Below are 20,302 nucleotides of genomic sequence, written 5' to 3' on the forward strand. Positions count from 1 at the left end.
GCAAAATGATCCAGCCCCGCTTGCCAGCACATATGAACGACAGACATTCCTCTACCACTGGTTTTAAAAGAACCCTGGGCTCGCTTCGGGACGCATTCACGAGTGGCCCGCCTCATCAGGACAGTCTCAGGGCGCTCAGAGAGGGCACCACTCAACCTTTCTGAAGGCTGAAAGGGGGGGGGGGCTACAATGTACAGAGCACAAGGGCACGTGTAAGGAGTCCAGGTGAGTTAAGTGTTGGGATCAACAGTTCAACCCCAATAGCCCCTATGAGGAAAAAAATGATGCAGCTGTCCGTGCCAGTAAAAATTTACAGCCTTGGAAATACTGTGGAACAGTTCTAATCTGCCCCACATGTGTATGATGAATCAGAATTGCCTGGGTAACAGTGGGCTACTAAGGCATGTGGTTAAAGCACTGGACTGCTACCTGCTTAGTGTTTTTAACTCACCCATCTCTATGGGGAAAAGATGTGACATTCTGCTTCCTAAAGATTGATGGGCTTGGAAGTCATATGAGGAGATTCTACACTGCCCTGTAGGACCACTAGAGTCAGAGCTGGCACTGCAGTGGGTTTCAGGATTTTGGTTTTGTGCTATTTCTTTAAGTAGCCCCTGTTACAGTACAGTGGGGTACTCACTGAGCTGCTAACCACGGGGCCAGTAATTCACCAGCTACTCCGTGGGAGAACAAGGAAGCTGTCTGCTTTAAGTCTCAGAAACCCAAAAAGGCAATTCTATTCTGTTTTAGACAGCCGACCACTATATGTAGGAATCAACTGAATCTCAATGAGTTTGGTTTGGGGGTTGATTTTGTTGTTTTGTTAAGGCACATATTAAGTAAAGATATGTTAGGGAACCAGTGGAGAGGTCTGAGCAGGCCCACCCCAATCTCAACTACGTAGACAAAGAAGAACTTATTTCAGAGGACAGCACTGAATCTGCAGTTCCGGGAGAGGGACATGTCTGATCAGAGCACACGGGGAGCAAATGAAGGGAGAGGAAAAAAGAGTGGAGTACATCCTGGCCCACCGAGCCTTGAGGACAATATTCCCGCTCAGAGCAGACAATCCCCATAGAGATGACTTGGCCGGCCCCACTATGAGACACGATATCCCTCACTGACCCATAGCCCTACAGGGGACAACACTGGAGACACGGTGTGGGAATTCCACCCAATCTGATCCCACCACACCAAGGCAAAACACTAGGTGTGGAACAGAACAGCAAGGGAAAGAGAACAACAAAGTTCCCAGGGTATCCCAAAAATAGACTTTGGGGCCAGGGCTTGGCGCCCCAACAGACTCAACTGGAAAAACACTCCTAAAGACCAACAGTCAGTCCTTTAACTACAAGTTTTTCTTTCTTCTTGTGTTTTGTTTCATTGTTTGTCATTGGCTTGTTGTTGTTGCTTTGTCTTACTTTGTTCCTTGAGGTTGCTGTCTTGTTTTTGTGCATGTTATTATCTCCACAGTTCTGTCTAAGTAGGAAAGGCTGGATGAACAATTTGGAGGAGAAAACAACGGGACCGACAATTCCGGGGAACATGGGAGAGGAGGAGGTGGGGGAAAAGGAAGTGGTGTTAACAAACCCAGGGACAAGGGAACAACAAGTGATCCAAATCAGTGGTGATGAGGGTAAAGGAGGCCTGGTTGGGCATGACAAGGGTAATGTAACTGAGAGGAATTACTGAAACCCAAATGAAGGCTGAGCATGATAGAGGGACAAGAGGAAAGTAAAAGGAAATAGAGGAAAGAGCAAGGAGGCAAAGGACATTTATAGAGGTCTAAATAAAGACATGTACATATGTAAATATATATGAGGATGTGGAAATAGATCTATGTGCATATATGTATAGGTTTAGTACTAAGGTAGCAGATGGCCATTGGGCCTCCACTCAAGTATTCGCTCAATGCAAGAATACTTTGTTCTATTAAACTGGCATTCCATGATGCTCACCTCCATACAATCGCTGAAGACAAATGGGCGCATAAGCAAATGTGGTGACGAAAGCTGATGGTGCCAGGCTATCAAAAGATATAGCATCTGGGGCTCGAAGATAAACAAGCGGCCATATAGCTCAAAAGCAACAAAGCCCACATGGAAGAAACACCAGCCTGTGTGACCACGAGGTGTCTCGAAGGGATCAGGTATCAGGCATCAAAGAACACAAAAAAATCATATCATTGTGAATGAGGGGGAGTTAGGAGTGGATACCCAAAGCCCATCTGTAGGCAACTGGATATACCCTTATGGAAGGGTCTCGGGGAGGAAATGAGCCAGTCAGGGTGCAGTGTAGCAATGATGAAACATACAACATTCTTCTAGTTCCTAAATGCTTCCTCCCCCCAGCACAAATCATGATCCCAATTCTACCTTAAAAACCTGGCTAGACCAGAGGATGTACACTGGTGCAGATGGGAACAGGAAACACGGGAATCCAGAGCGGATGATCCCTTCAGGACCAGTGGTGAGACTGGCAATACCAGGAGGGTGGAGAGAGAGTGGGGTGGAAAGGGGGAACCGATTACAAGGATCTACATATAACCTCTCCCTGGGGGACAGACAACAGAAAAGTGGGTGAAGGGAGATGTCAGACACTATGATATGACAAAATAATTTCTAAATTATCAAGGGTTCATGAGGAAGGGTGGAGCAGGGAAGGGAAAAATGAGCTGATGCCAAGGGCTTAAGTGAGAGCAAATGTTTTGAGAGTGATAACGATGAAAATACAAATGTGCTTTACACAATTGATGTGTTTATGGATTGTGATAAAAGTTGGATGCGTCCCTAACAAAATGATTTTTAAAAAGTAAAGACATGTTAAGCAGGCTATATATGCAATATAAGCTTTGCACTAGCAGTAGTTGTGTCATAAATAATCTGATCAGCATTTTACAGACGAAGAAAGTGAGGACAAGCTAACCCAAAAAATAAAGGATGAATTCAGTCCAAGTCTCCTTGATGTACTTCTGCCCTAACTACCGCTCTACCTGCTCTGTTCCCTCCAACTGCACAGAAGACATACAAAGAATGTCTTATAAAGAACACAAAAGATTGTCCAGCACAAGAAATGCATGAGCAACAGAAAACAAATTAGATATCTGGGACCTCATACACATGGACCATGTATGCATATGGATACCCACGTGCATTCAAAAAGACTTTTCAAAAGAGAAAAGAGTAATTACTGGGGGCAGGAGGGCGGAACTGGGAACAAGATAACCAATAAGATTATAATGTCTAAAATATATTGAAAACTTCCACAACTTAACAACAAAAGTAAACAACCCAGTGAAAAACAGAACCATGAGCATGGGCAGACACTTCACCGAAAAGAATTTTCAAATGATCAGCCCCAAAAAATGTACTGCCTTGGAGTCTGTTCAGATGCCTAGGGTCACACAGGAGCCCTGGTAGGACAGTGGTTACGCATAGGTTGCTACTCACAGAGTCAGCAGTCTGAAACCACCAACGGGTCCTGTGAGAGAGCTAAGAGAAGGTTTTCTACTCCCGTGATAAGTTACAGTCTCAGAAACCCACAGAAGCAGAGGGTCTTGCCCTATAGGGCCACTATGGGTCAGAAATGACATTGATGGCAGTGAGGGGGCTATATAGACCAGAGTAGAATTGCTCCATACAGTTTCCTGTATGAATCTTTACAGAAGCAGAAAGCTCATTGTCTCCCTTGGAGCAATGAGCCAATGGTGGGTTCTAACCAATGACATTAAAGCCTGATGCTTAACCACTGTGTCACCGTGGTTCCTTAAATGGCCAAGATAGACATGAAAAGATACTCACCACCATTAGTCATCAGAGAAATGCAAATCAAAACCACAATGAAATATTTCACTCCTACTAAAACCAAACTCATTATCATCTAGCTGGTTCTAACTCATTAGAGTGTCTAAGAGGAGCTCTGGTAGAGCAGTGGTTAAACTCTCAGCTATTACGCGGAAGGGCAACAGTAAGAACTGACACCCCTCCCTTGGAGAAAAATGTGACAATGTGCTTCCCTGGAGATTACAAATGCTATAGAGCCATTCTACTCTGTCCCATAGGTAATAATGATCGGGAATCTATTCAAAAGCAATAAGTGAAGATGTTGTTGTGCTGTTCAGTGCTATGGCGTCAGCTCTGATGCATAATGACCCTGTGCAAAACAGAAGGAAACACTGCCCAGTCCTGCACCATCCTCACCATTGTTCCTATGCCTGAGCCCACTGTTGCAGCCGCTGTGTCCATCCATTTTTATTGAGGGCCTTCCTCTTTTTTGCCACCCTTCTGCTGTACCAAACGTGATGCCCTTCTCCAGGGACTAGTCTCTCCTGACAATATGTCCAAAGTATGCAAGACAAAGTACCAGGAAAACTACCTCTTTATGTAGAAAAATTAAACCCAATCCATGCTTCACACCACACACTAAAATTCAAATGAAGAGTGATTGCCGCAGTGCTGATGGCCAAAGGGAAATTCCGAATAGAGAAAGAAAAGGAAGGGGCCACTGGATAAGGGCAGGAAGAACTCAAGAGAAAAGAAGGATGGGGCAAGTAACAGAAAAGAAAAAGGACACAGAAACTACAGGAGTAGACAGAAAGACACATAGACACCAATGCCACCTGGCAGAGCCAGGGCCTCCCTTGGATGTAAGAATAGGAGACAGATGGGGTGTATTGTGCATTGTACACTAAGATAGCTACACGCAGATTTGGAAATGGTGTTCAAGAAGCATAGTTTCCCAGCATTGATACCCGCTCTTCTGATAAAAGACGTGTTCACAGCATTTGGAATAGAGTGGTGTGGCATGACGCCGATACAAGTACAGTGAAGAGGAAACCTACCAGACCTGCCTTTTCCTGGACGTGCTCCCAGGTCAAGAATATGGGGAAAGGGATTCAGTCCAAGGTCAGCTGCAACTTTGAACCTCATGGGAGGGGGCAATGTGTATATTCATTGTTAGAAGAATGCCAAGTAACCCTTTCTCTGTTTAATGATGCAAGGCACCAATTGCAGTGCCAATTCTGCCATGTGACCCAGTGGCCAATGGCAATTTGCAATTTATTTGAAACTCAATAGTGTACAAGAGAAAAACAATGCAACTTCCTTCATGTATTCAGAAATCATAACAATGCATTTCAGGAAGCAGACAGATACATGTCCCTCAGGCCAGACCAGACTAGCGCTTCCTTTGGTATGAGAGAAAGGATGAGCCACCACAATGACTAGGAGAGCAGGCCCAGAAGATTTCCCCAGGATCAGACCGTTTCTACAGAAACATAGGGAATCTGAAAGGAAGGGGAGTCACTCCCACAAGGAGACAACGTGCACATATATATGTCCAAAAGTCGCCAGAAGGCACAGTTCCTGTAGCAGAGAAAGAAAGAGGGACCACCGCGGCAGCCGAAGGAGTTGGATGCAGAGCTCTTTCTGGTACAAGTGGGAGGAAGTTAAGGAAGAGAGGCTAGAAATAGCTAGAGTCCCAAGACCAAAAATAGTTTTTATTTCTTAATGAATGTATATTTATTATGGACTGCTAACACATTGGCTAGAAGTGAATGGGCATACCTGGGTTAGCAAGTGTGACAGAATCTTACCACTATATACCATGTTGACTAAAAAAGTTTTTCTTAGATATAAAAAAATTGCATGTTTAAGATATAAAACTTCAAAAACAAAATATATAAGTACCAACATAATAATTACTTGTAATTCTAACCTTGAGGAAAAGCCAGTTAACCTTGACCCATTACTTTAGTCTTTTTCACTTTTGGGGTATGTCCATATATATACATAAAATATACATAAGTGTATATACATACATGTAATGTATATATAATTTCCATTTTTATACATAAAATATATTTTTTACTCACAATTACTATATGGATACAATTTTGTATCTGCTACCTTTCACCGGAAGCATCATGCTACTTTGAGCAGCCCTTATTCTTACATGATTGCTACTCCCTGCATACTTGAATCAAGCACGTCATTTGATCATATCGCTATTGTTGGATTTTTAACACCAATTTTGCAAAATTAACTTTGTCTTGCTGAAAACAAAAAGCAAATACTTCAAGAAAATGGCAAAATAAACTAATCTGAGCTCATAAAAATTAAGAGCTTGTTTTCATGAAAAGACTAGCAAAGAAGTGAAAAGACAAGCTACCATCTGGAAGTATATCTTCAGAAACCATATGTCTGGGAAAAAGTCTACTACCCTATGTATATAAATATATTAAAAATTTGACTAATATCAAAAAGATAAATAATTCAATTATAAAATCAGCAAACAACATGAATAGATATTTCACCAAACCAGCTATTCAAATGGCTACCAAATACAGTCTCAGAGTCATTGACTATGCCAATTCTACCCACGTAAAGCCACAATGGGAAACTCTAGCTAGAATGGCTAAGACAAAAAGAACCCGGAAAATAACTATTGTTGGACTCCTAATCCATAGCTGGTGGGAATTCCAACTGGTATAACCACTCTGGAAAACAGTGTGGCAGTTTCTCAAAAGAAATGAAACTGGCATATGACCTAGCAATTCAACTCCGAGATATATACCGAAAAGACTCCAAAGCAGGCTCATAAAGAGACCTGTACCCAAATGTTCACTGCAGCACTGTTTTAGGCAGATGGACTAGAGAAGCAAATCCAGTACTACTCATACATGTGCAATTACAAAGGAATAATTATATATCAAGAAAACATCCCAGCCCAGTTCAACTCAAGTCCAATACTAGTCCGTAAGTCCCTCTTCAGACTCACACAGCCACTTGCAATGATGCAGAATGCAGGCGTATCACAGGCAAGTGGGTGCAAAGTCATGTGGATCCAATGGTGGTGAAAGCATCACAGGGCTCTGGCACCAATCAGGGTCAGCCAGAAGGAAGGTGAAGGCAGAGAGAGGGAAGTTACCAGGACCTTCCTTATGAGAAAACCACGCCCACGAGGAGGCACCATCAGACTGTGACCTGACTGACAGGCTACATACCACCCTTACACTTTATAAATCTTTAAGTTGACATGTAATTATGTAACTACCACAAACATTATTCACAATAACCAAAAGGTGCAAACAACCTAAATGCCCAACAAACAAAATTAATGCATATATACACAAGAACACTATTCAGCCATTAAGAGAAATAGGATCTTGATATATGTGATAGTATGGGTGGAACTTGAAAACATTATGCTGAGCAAAATAAAGTAATCACTAAAGGGCAAATATTGTATATAAAAATACCTCCCTAAAAACAAATATAGAGAGGTCAAATTTTATTAGTTATCAAGCGGAGGAAGAGGAGGAGTGGGAAAGTATTAAGGGGGATGGGAAAGTCTCATTGATTAAGGGAAGGATTTTACTGCAATTATTGTCCTTAAGTTATATACCTGTAAAGAGATGAATTTGCAAAAGTTGTGGATTGATATATTTATAACAAAAGTAAAAAGTAGTTGTTGAAGATGGTTGTGTATAAAATGCTTCATGGGATTTATTTCCTTGGTTTGTGGTTTAGGATCATTATTTCGTGAGACACCTCAGTTAATTTGTCTAATAACATTGTTTGTTGCTTTTGTTCTACCTCCTAGTATGTTGCAGTGTTATGGTTCTTCCAAGCTTGCAAGCAACCATCTGAGACATGACAATTGGTCTCTATTCATCTGAAGTAACAAAGGGAAAGGAGAGTCAGAAAGTCGATACACAGTGTGTGGCCAATTGCCTCTGTAAACAACTTCCTCCTTTACAACGGGACCACGCAGAACTGAATGTTGCTTGGCTACCAATACTAAACGTTTTGATCAAAGATTCCATAGAACAACCCTGATCAAAAAGAGGGAGTTGCAGGATAGAATTGTATATCTAGACTTTCTGGAGCCATGGAGGATAGATGATCTGAAACTGAGATAATCTTTAAATTTTAAGCCAAAAATATCCCCTGGAGTAGTCTCAAATGCAAAAATTATTTCACTTAACTAGAAAAGAATATCTGCCTTGAATATTATTCTCTCTTAAAAACCGTCTACATGGAATCAAAATAACAATAACAAGTAAAGATTAGATAGAAACCTTGGGGGCGGTAGGTCAGTGGGATAGGAGCAGCTCAAAAAAAGAGGGTGAGAATGGTCGCACACTTGAAGAATGTCTTCAATGTCACTAGACTGTACATGTCGACATTGTTAAATTGCATGTTTTGCCATCATATATTCTCAACAACAAATGTAATAGAATTTAGTTTATTTGCTACATCATAGTTTGATGAGGGTTATCTGTGGTCTTAAAACAAAGCAAGCAGTCATCTAGGCACATCTATTGGTCTCTACTCATGCAGAGAAAAAGAGAAGGCAAGCAAAAACACAAGAAAGAAACTACTTGACAGACTAATACTCCACATGAACCATGGCCTCATCTACCCTGAAACCAGAAGAACTAGATGGTACCCAGCTACCATTATTGACCATCCTGTCAAGACCACCATAGAATGAGAGGAAAATATGGAACAGGACCTCAAATTCCTGGTACACCAAAGTGGGGGGACAAAGCACCTTACCAGACCACTTCAGCCAGAGACTCGTCAACAACACTGCACTGAGATTGTCACTAAACCTTGAGCCCAACCAGCCCCCGAGATCACCTTTGAACTCCACAGCAGATTGGCTCACAAAATAAAGCATGTCACCCAAGAGTTCTGTGCTCTTTAAAAAACTCATCTATATGATACTTAATGGCAAACAATTACTGTAAAGCAAATATGAGCATGTAAAGGGACAGGGAGATTAGATTTATGTAGACGGAATACCAGAGCTGAAATATTGAGAATGTTGACATAACCAAATAACTAAATAATTTGTGTAGAAATTGATGGATAGGAATCAAAACAACTGTTTAAAAACTTCACTGAAAACAAATAAAATATCACTTAAAAATAGAGAGGATCTCATTTAAAATAATATAGTCCAGGCCTAGGCTCTTCTGTGAAGATCTGTGGAAGGCTTGCTGCCTCTGACATTGCCATCCTTGACATAAGGCAACAGTGGTTTTCATTCAGAGAGGTTGCTTTAACCGTTTTACTCAGCAAAAGGTAGAGCCATGAGAGAAAACCACATGCTGTGTGTGTACAGTGTTAGTCATGAAACGCGAAAGTCAGACGAGGGCTCTTGGGAATTAAAAAAGAATTTAGAAGCAAAGAACCTAAAATTAAATTCAATTACACTGGCCTTAAACTCTCTTGACAAAGGTGTTCTTTTGTCAACAAAATAGTCACGGAGGTTTTTTGTTGTTTTTTTTTAATGAAGACAGGATATAACTTGGAAACAAAAAAATACACTTTTTTTCAGCATAACACCATTGTTGGCATAGGGATGAGCCACTTAACCTCAAAATCTCAGTTCCCATATTTGTAAAATAGGAGTCATTACTTGTAAATCACATGAACAGTGTAACGTTCAAGTAATAAAAGTATAACACAATTGTATGATCCTTTGAGAACTCTGAATTTTACTTTTCTGAATTAGAAAAACACGACATAAATTGTATTTTCCATATAAATTTTTCTACATACCTAAGAAGTTAAGATACTCCAAAGCTTTAAGAAAAAAAATTTTTTTTAACACCTTCTGTTTTAAGTGTAACTGAATTTCTGGAACTGCTCCTTTCATTCTAATTAATACTTCTGCAAAGAAAGAAGTCCTCCCTACGTGCAATGCCTACATCAGGGGTTTTAAGTATTTCCGCAATTGCTTTCTCAGCCATTTATGGGGTTATTTTTAAATGGCCATCGGTGGGGGAGGGGTACACCAAAGCCCAATGCTTCAAGTCAATGCTTCAAGTCAGTGCGACACTGCTCCATGGGTTCTTCTGACTGTGGTCCTCACAGAGACGGATGTCTAGAGCATTCTTCAATGGAACCTCTGGATACATTTGAACTGCTAACCTTAAGCTAGTAAATTGAAGCCAGTTGCCAAAGCAACCCAATAGGACAGAGTAGACCTGCCCCCACAGGGTTTCCGAGTGTAATCCTGAAGGAAGCGAATGGCCACAGCCTTCTCCTATCAGTGCCTCCAGCCAAGCACTTAACCATCATATCACCAGAGTTTCTTTGTAAGTATCAAGCACACACCATTTGAGCCACCCAGAAACCACAACAGTCATGTGGTTGCTGTGTACCATTGAATCTCTTCCAACTTCCATTTGACAAAATGGAACTGCTCCATTGGGTTTCCCAGATTGCACTCTCTAGAGAAGCATTTCCAACAACTACTCCTTAGCGTTTAGATTAACAATTGAATGTAACCATTTCATTGTGCCCCCAAGCTCTTAGTGACTTACCCCTGCACAAAATAAACTTGTTACTTATTCAATATAGATTAAATATATGATAAGAAGGTATCACACATGCACACCTTAACACAAACCTTTCAAACGAGCTTTTACCCTGACCATAATAAAGAGCTTTACCTAATCTGATATTACTAAGATAAAAGCTATACAATTTGAGTGGGCATGATTTGCATACTTTGCTAAAATTTACCTGGAAAAAACACGTTAGCGTTTATATGAATCAGAGTGCACTTATCTTGATAATATGTTTATTGAAACCAGTGTGTAATTTTAGCAACGTCCATTTCATATAGAATTTTTGACATGACTGATAGAGCAACTCACAAAGGGGAAGCCTTCAAACTGGTATTAGAACTGCCCAAATCTCAATTCCTTAGCCATTGACATTGACATTGTTCAGGATCCCAGTAATCAAAAACCATTGTTGATAGGCTACTGCCTTTAAAAGATTTGGAGACATATTTTAAATACTTTCAATATTTTTGTAAGAATCTATATTTTGCAACTTTTGGGTATAATGTTCTCAAAGCATATCCTTGATCAAGTATGATGGCTGTGTTAATATCGTCCATTACTGAAGTTGTGTCTGCTTGGTATGTTAAAACACCCCAAAATCATCATGGAAATGTATTGTTTTGTTTATGTTCACTTTATATACTCATATTTTGGGACTATGTATTAGTATACATACCTCTTTTCAATTGTTATATCTACCTAGCAAATTTATCATAATTTTTTCAGCTCCAATAATGCTTTTGTTTTTTATTCTAAATACTAAATAACTTTCTTGTGATTAGTGTTTGACGAGTACATTTCTTTTCATTCTTTTATGCTCAAACTTTCTAAAAAATTGTACCTAACAAATGTTAATCTTGATTAACATTATCTGCCCACAAGCAGATATGCTGATCTGGTGAGGAAGAAGCTATCTCAGCCTTCACACTGATGTTGGCTTTTTATGCATACTGTTCCAAAATGTAGCAGTGTAGTTTACTATTGTTATATTAAGACTGTTACCCATGCTACACCATGCTTCAAGACAAAATTTCATTTATTTGTAATTAGAAATAAATATTTCACAATATGTAATTACATATTGTTTTTGTGATTAATCACTATGCTTTAATTACCTGTATGTTCAATTTGTAACAATGAAAATACATCCTGCATATCAGATATTTATTTTTTTATTATTATTTTTAAACATTTTATTAGGGACTCATACAACTCTTATCACAATCCATATATACATCAATTGTGTAAAGCACATCTGTACATTCTTTGCCCTCATCAATTTCAAAGCATTTGCTCTCTACTTAAGCCCTTTGCATCAGGTCCTCTTTTTTTCCCCTCCCTCCCTGCTCCCCCCTCCCTCATGAGCCCTTGATAATTTATAAATTATCATTTTGTCATACCTTGTCCTGTCCGACGTCTCCCTTCACCCCCTTTTCTGTTGTCTACCCCCCAGGGAGGAAGTCACATGTAGATCCTTGTAATCGGTTCCCTATTTCCAACCCACTCTCCCTATACCCTCCCAGTATAGCCACTCATACCCCTGGTCCTGAAGGTATCATCCACCCTGGATTCCCTGTGCCTCCAGCTCCTATTTGCACCAGTGTACATCCTCTGCTCTGTCCAGACTTGCAGGGTAGAAAGGATCATGTTAGTTAAGGCGGGCAGGAGTGGGGAGGAAGCCTTTAGGAACTGGAGGAAAGCTGTGTTCTTCATCAGTGCTACATGGCACCCTGACAGACTCATCTCCTCCCCTAGACCCCTCAGCAAGGGGATCTCCAGTGGCTGACAAATGGGTTTTGGGTCTCTACTCTACGCTTCCCCCTTAATTCACTCTGGTAAGATTTTTTTTGTTCTAATGATACCTTATACCTGGCATATGAGATATTTACATGACGATTCATAACAGTAGCAAAAGTACAGTGATGAAGTAGCAATGAAAATAATTTTATGGTTGGGGTCACCACAACATGAGGAACTGTATGAAAGGGTCACAACATAAGGAAGGTGGAGAACCACTGCTATATAGAGTTGTTATGAACTCTGGTGGTAGAGTGGTTAAATGCTCAGCTGCTGACCAAAAGGTTTGAAGTTCAACCCCACCAATGCTTCCTGTGGCAGAAAGACGTGGTAGTCTGTTTCTGTAAAGATTACAGCCTCAGAAGAGCCCTAGGGGATGGTTTTATCCAGGATCCTTGAATCAGAATCAACTTGACAATGGGTGTTTTTCTAATGTTTCCTTTTGTTGGCTTTAATTTCTTTCTCCTTGTTTGCCTTCTTCAGCAATGATTATTGTCCTTTCATCTCTCCATCACCACCTAAGCATTGAATATTGGAGATATACTTTGTCTCCATTATTTGAGTGGTTCTGTGAGAAAATTTTCTTATCACAATCCATACATATATCCATTGTGTCAAACACATCTGTACATATGTTGTTATCATATTTTTCAAAACATTTTCTTTATACTTGAGCCCCTGGCAGCAGCTCCTCATTTTGCTCCCTCCCTCCCTCCCTCACTCTTCCTCCCCCATGTCCCTTTGATAATTTCTAAATTATTATTATTTTTAATTACCAAGAAAATTTAAACTGATTAAATCTGTAATTTATCAATACATTTTAAAGTCTATTTCTGTTAAGTGCAATATCAGAAATAACTGAAGCCCTGATTCTACTATTTTATTCCACTCCTGCCACCCATTGGCTATTACTTATGGTCCTCTGCTTTTGTCAATGTTTGGTGATTTTTAAAATGTACACCATTGATCATTGTCCTTGAAACGTTGTATGAGGAAATCCAATGGAGTCTAAAATAAGCATGGGTTCTGGGGGCACTACCAGTTCAAGGCCATTTCAAACTAAATTATCAGTTTGTGGTTTTTCAGACCACCCAAGATATCTGGCTTGCAGTTCTGAATCCTGCAGGAAGATGTTTTCCCTTCAAGCCTGCTTCCATGTTTGAGATAATTCATTTCCCCCGATTCTCTTTAGGATGCCAGTTACAAGGAGTAGCTACCCTATTGGACTTCAAACATTAGAAAGACCCTCGTGCTCTGCAACTATAACTATAAATTATGTTTAAATTCATCGAGTTTCTGAGTGGTACCAGTGCTAACCTGCTCCGCTCACTGGAAGAAAGGCCTGGCTATCTACTTCGGAAAACCTGGCCATTGAAAACACTTTCGAACCCAGTTCTACTCTCACACACGTGGAGTTGCCATGGTTTGGAATCTGCTCCTGAGCAGCTAGGAGGGAGGTTCCTCTCACCAGCACATCCTTCCAAAGTGCTCTCTGCTCTTGAAAACATTACGTTGGTTCCTCCTCACCAGCACATCCAAAGTGCTCTCTGCTCTTGGAAACATTACATTGGTTCCTCCTCACCAGCACATCCTTCCAAAGTGCTCTCTGCTCTTGAAAACATTACGTTGGGTCCTCCTCACCAGCACATCCTTCCAAAGTGCTCTCTGCTCTTGAAAACATTACGTTGGGTCCTCCTCACCAGCACATCCTTCCAAAGTGCTCTCTGCTCTTGGAAACATTACATTGGTTCCTCCTCACCAGCACATCCTTCCAAAGTTCTCTCTGCTCTTGAAAACATTACGTTGGTTCCTCCTCACCAGCACATCCCTCCAAAGTGCTCTCTGCTCTTGAAAACATTACGTTGGTTCCTCCTCACCAGCACATCCTCCCAAAGGTTGCCGACTCTTGAAAACACTAAAGAATTTCAAAAACAGTTGATTCCGAATTTTAAATTGATTGCAATGATGTTTTTTACTAGATTGTCACTGAGGAGCCCTGGTGACCTAGTGGTTTGAGTTGGGCGGCACTCCAAAGAGTAAGCAGTTGGAAACCACTAGCCTCTCCGTGGGAGAAAGACGGAGCTTTCTAGTCCCTTAAACAGTCCCTGGCTCAGAAACTCCCAGTGGCAATTCTGTATCAACTCAATGGCTTGATGGCAAAGAGTTTGAGTTTTATTTTGTTTGGGTTTTTGTTTTTTATCATCTTGACTACTCTGAACTGGTTTACCATGTAAACTGGATGACTAATACCAAAGCAGCTAATAAGATCCACCTCCTTCAAGCTCTTCACAGCAATCCTATAGCACAGAAACAAACTGCCCCTTTGGGTTTCTGAGGCTATAAATCTTTACAAACCCAAACAGCTATCTATCTTTCTCCTGCAAAGCCAACTGCGGTCTCAAGCTGCTGACCTTGAGGTTAGCAGCTCAATGCCTGATCCCCTAGGCCATTTAGGAGTCTGGAGTGACTTGATAGCAGTAAGATTTGGGGCCCTCAAACCATGCCCAAGTAGTCTCTAATTTACAAGAGAAAGGGGGCAGGTGGGTGGAGCATGGGTGGGGGTTGGGGGGTGGAGTAAACTCTTTGCAGTCAAATACATTTCAACTCGTGGTAACTTTATAATGCAAAGTAGTAATTTCCCAAAGTATAATCTTTATAAAACCAGAATGCCACCTCTTCATCTTCCTCAGAGAGGCTGAGTTTGAACTGCTGACCTTTGGATTAACAGCCAACTCTTAGTCATTGCACCACAGGGCTCCTCACCTCCTCACCCGCCCCCCCCCCCCCGGCCTATATTCCCACATACCTGTGTATATGAGCTGTATGGGGAAATTCAAATTCAGAGGCTTTAGTGAGCCAACTTCCCTGTTTCTCAACAGTCCTACTATCCCATAATAATCATAAAAGTGGTCCGCCCCCAGCAGCTCACATCCCCATCCCTATGAGACCCAGTTAGGAATATCCCATTGGCAGAAGTAAAGAGGACAGACACCACAAGCTTCCACCCCACCAGTCCCTTCCTCTTTTCAGAATGAAAAGAGCAACAATATTTTTAATGATACTTTTGAAAATAATATCATTAATAGTATTTCAGATTCAATATCATTTACCTCTGCTTTAAAGATTAAAGCCCGGGAAACCCCACAGAGCTTTTCTACTCTGCCCTAAAGAGTCAACTGTCTGGGAGCCTCATCAATTGATAATCAAGATTACTGAGTTCCAAACAAATAACTTAGAATTGAGCTTTTAGACACAACCTCTTAATGAGCTGTAGCCAGCATGGATCCAAGCAGGTCTTCCCTGGATTCTCACTCTGCAGGGCCTCCTGCTGTTGTTCTTAGATGAACTGTGTTAATAAAACACTTCCATAGATGACAGAAGAAAAATACCAAAAAATAATTGCACAAAAAATAGACGCAAAAAAAGAAGAGAAATACCACAGCAAGGCATTTAACCAGTCAAGTTTCTTGAAGTCCTGAAAATCTTTGAACAGGATCTGCCTTTTAATATCAACTGCGTCATTGTTCTTAAGGAGAATATTCTCCAAGTATCTCCTTCTCAGCAGCAAGAGGGAATTTCAATCTGAAGGTCGAATTTCCATCATGACACTTGTAGTAGTTTTTCACTAGGAGAGGAGAGGACTTGAGGGCAGTGTCTTTGCTGGAAGAAAAGCTTCTCTTGAGGTTCTTCCACATATCATAACCAATAAAGTTAGCATTCTATGTGGTTAGGAAAGCCAACTCCAAGCTAAATGTTGCGTTCTAGTTTCAAGACAAAGAAGCCTAAGTTATAGATTCTTGACATCTTTATTACCAATTCTATGCATATTCACCGGCTTATAAAATTCAAGTTAAAATGCTGGTTATTTGTTACTTTTTCTGCCAAAACATCAGTGGAAAGAATTGTAAAATTCTCAAAAATAACACAGCAGCGGCCTTCTCTGTACTCCCTTTACAAATGATACACCCGAAACTGTAGGATCAAATTCTCTTACCTCTGACCAGCCTTTACTGCTGCCCTCCTATCGCTGTTCCTCAATCTGCCAGACATGGGGAAACTTAATACAGTCCTTGGAAATAGGAGTCAAGATGTGGAGCAAAATATCACCAACAGATTGTCATCAGAGAAATCAAATTCTCTCCACAGACTCTTTCAAAAGCCCCACTTGGGCTTTAAGAAACAAGAGCAGTGTTTGTGTAACCCAGTGCCTGCGCATGGCAAAGAATGTCAACCCCACCCACCAGATACTCTGCATACCTCAAAGCATCTTCATTGTACAGCAACTCTGTTCACACCCATTACATACTCATGACATCGAGTGAACAATGACATCAGCATTTATTGGAAAGGAGCCTATAAGAGCATCTAATGTTATGCTAATTATCAAATAAAATCAGCAATCCTGCTATAAATAAATGAATGAAATGAATTCCAGTGTACCAGGTTCTACACACCTCACTTTTCAGAATGGTTAGGTTTCAAAGACTGGATTCTCATATAATAATTGGTGTTATCAGAAAATGGAGCATTCCCACATTACCTCCTCCTCTCTCCAGTAATGTGAATATCCTGCTGGGCCCCTATGGAGGTCCAGTGACACCAACCTTTCCCTCCTTCACCACCTCATCTCAGGAAAACTCAGCCTGCCCTTGTCCCTCTATGCCCCTGACCCGCTACTGTTTGAATGAGAGGACTGTCCAGTTTCCCAGAGCTAGGCAGCCCATGATCTGGCCCCTCCCCATGCCCAGGGTCACCTCCCACTCCTTCCCTCACCATATTTTCAGGGTAGTTGGCCCTCCCTTTTCCCCTCAAACACCCCAAAATGGCTTTGTTGGGACAGAGGACTCCTTCTCTGCTGATAGGAGGGCGGGCCTAGGTACTACAGGAGGTGATTTATTCTGCCTGCTGGGTCCTCCCAATAGGCCCTCACCCAAGCATTCCCCCACACTTTTCCTGGGTGGACTTGCCTGCATTAGCACCCATGGACCCACAAGAATCTACAATCCAGAGTTTCCTCTGAAGTCCTGGTGTCCAAGCCTGGCCTCTTCCCTTAAACGGAAGCTGCCACTGGCTACTCACTCACTGACCTAAGCCTATTCATCACCTTTTCTGCCTAGGTGGGGACTTCAGGAAGTGTAAGGGGCAGCATAGGTGCCAGGCAAGTGATAGGAGATCCTGCTGTCCCAGGACACTCAAGTGTCCTGTCTAAGGGCTCCTTCAGTCCCCACTACCTCACAAGGTTAGGAGATGGGGCCAGACACCGGGGCTCCACTTCCTCTCCAGTTCCAAAGTGGCCCACCTTCAAGACGGCCTATAGCTATCCTAGCCTCAGCCCACCGTGAGCACCAATGGCCCAGCAGGCAATGTCCCATCCCTGCTGGCCCCAGCCCAGCACTCTGTTTCTCATGCCTGCTCCACCCAGTACCCCAGTGGCTGGGGAGACCACCCTCTCCCCTGCCTCTTTCTTTCTAGGTGGTAAAATATTATTTGATAAATACAAGCTTCCTTTTTGTGGGCAGATGGGGTCCCAAAGTCTTGGACCCGGTTAAAGACTTTGGCATTTGTTGTTGCCAGACTGTGTTATTAATATGCAGAACAGTGGATAATAGTTTTTCACTATTGTAAATTAAAAATGTTAGATAACAAAATAATTGGTAAGTGAGGAGTTGGTATGCCAAGAAATGAGGAGGCAACTTTACTCAATCACTGCTACTGAGTCGATACCAACTCATAGTGACCCTATAGGGTAGGGTAGAACTGTCCCAGTGGGTTTCCAAGACTGTCACTCTCTTTTTTTATCAAGTAATAGGCTTTATTGGGAAGTCGACTGAAACTCTTTACTTGAGGGGAAAGCCTCATATTTTCCCTGATGAGCAGCTGGTGGTTTTGAACTGCCAACCTTGCAGTTAGCAGGCCAACACACCATTATGACACCAGGGCTCCTTCGAGGCAAACATTACATGTAAATTATATAGAGTCACCATAAGTAGGAATCAACGCAATGGCAGTGGGTTTTATAAATGATCAATTCTTGGAGGTAAAGAAAAAAAAACCTCGAGTCAAAATCTACATCAAAAGATATAATGCGACAACAGAAGGTCCTTTGAAGGAGAGACAGCTATTTAAGGTTCCAACGTATTTGACCATCCTTCCCCATTCCACGCTGTAGCAAAACAAATATGGATGAGATAAAACAGGCTTCTGAGGATGCTCTTGGGTTTCAAAGTATGGACTTCATCATATCTTTCTGTTGGTGATTCTGATGTCACAGCCCAGAAATGAGGCAAGTGTCTGGGACAACACTGGTAATCTTTCAAGGAAAGGGGAGCAGCAGAATCCAGCTCCGTGAACAGGTCATGATCTGTCTAGTTTGGTGAGCATTTACTTGCTTCCTTTACAGGAAGGACTCAACCTTACCTGCCTGTTTTTGCTCACCAAGCACTGTGGACAATTCCTGTAGTCCCTCCTAACCTTTGGGACTGTCAATCAGGACAGCTGGGCTGGGTTGAAATCACAGAGAGACCTTTGGACTCATGATTCAGTCTGACAGTATGCATGTGACTTAAGGGATTGGGTTCTGCCTATTGTGAGCAGACTCTTCTTTCTGCCTGACACACAGTTGCTTCTTGGATCTTCCTTTGCTTCCCTCTTGGGTTGAGTTGTGAATCAGGGATACGTGACAATATTATATGCACTGAAAATACTAATCATACTGTGTCAACATACAGTGGTTACTCAAGGAAGCTACCAAATGGGAGCTACGCATTCTTATTCTGTGATGACCGAAATAAGATCATCAATGATTACCCAGCCCATTTATTCTCCTCCATGATTTTCAACACAAATAGGCTGCACATCCTTTTAAATAAATGGGTGAGTTATTTAAGTATGTGAGTTAAACAAGTAGGTGAGTTCTTAAGTAGTGGATATAGGAATTCACAAGGAGAAGCCTAAAATTAGAACTGGAAGGAAGTTTGAAAGCAAGCTGCCTATTATTGTGCTAGAAACAAGTCAATCCTGTAAACCAGCTGGCAAAACCACTTGCAGTCGGTAAAATGCCAGGAAAAAAAAAACCCAGTTCAACACTTGATTCACTGCATCACTTCATACACAGGACTTCATGCACACACCAGAGAGTCAAGCGCTACCACTTTTCCATGTATTCTTTTTATAGTTGTTGTGATTTTGCCAAGCACTTTACGATCATTTTTTATTAGCTAGGTCTCTCGATAGTCCTGCAAGGTATAGATTAGTAGGTAAAGCAGGCATTCTAAATGGTGAAGCAGGAAGCTAACTCTCTAGGGTCATTTTTTCCAAGAATGCTTGTGTGGGAGAATGTCCTTTCTCCTGTTGCCAGAGGCAACAGGAAATAGGACTTAGTCTATGTAATACTACTGAGCAACCTTAAAAGTCATTTTCCTCAGAAGCACATCTGTACATTCTGTGTGTAAGTGTTTGCTTGTGCATGTGTGTGTGTGTAAGCCTTAAGTATGTTCTTATTTCAAATCAAGATCATTTAGTATCATGTTTCCATCATTAACATCTTCAAATACCCAAATTATAAGCAATACTAAATATTTGCATAATCATACCTTTCTTTAAAAGTGCTTTGTGCAGGAATCTCTGCATCTTGCAAACAGTCAAGCATTGGGCTACTTACCAAAAAAGATGGGGGTTCAAGCCCACTCAGAAGTGCCTTGGAAGACAGGCCTGGGAATCTGCTTCCAAAACCTGTTGAGTTCAGTTCCCTCTGAAACACATGGGGCTACCATGATTCAGAACTGGCTCCACAGCTACTGCTTCTTTGTTGTGGTAGTGGTAGTGGTTTCTGCAGATATTGTAGGAAAAAGGAAAATATTTATCTAGAAAACAAGAAAAGTTCAACTTGTTATTACTACCAACTTTTGCAGATACAAAAGCCAAAGTTGAAGGAAATTTGTAAAAGTAATTAGTCTATAGATAAATCCTGCAACTTTAAGACAAAACTTGCCTAGAAATTGAATTGTTAAACTCTCAAAGATGATAAAGCAAGAAAGCTAGGGGGGAAGAAAACCCCAAATCCTAAAGTATAATTCTCTGTGAGAATTGACAAAGTAGAAAATAAACCTTATTTTATGACTCTGTTGTTCCATATTTTTA

Source organism: Tenrec ecaudatus, chromosome 1, assembly GCF_050624435.1.
Source record: "Tenrec ecaudatus isolate mTenEca1 chromosome 1, mTenEca1.hap1, whole genome shotgun sequence".
Classification (NCBI taxonomy): Eukaryota; Metazoa; Chordata; class Mammalia; order Afrosoricida; family Tenrecidae; genus Tenrec; species Tenrec ecaudatus.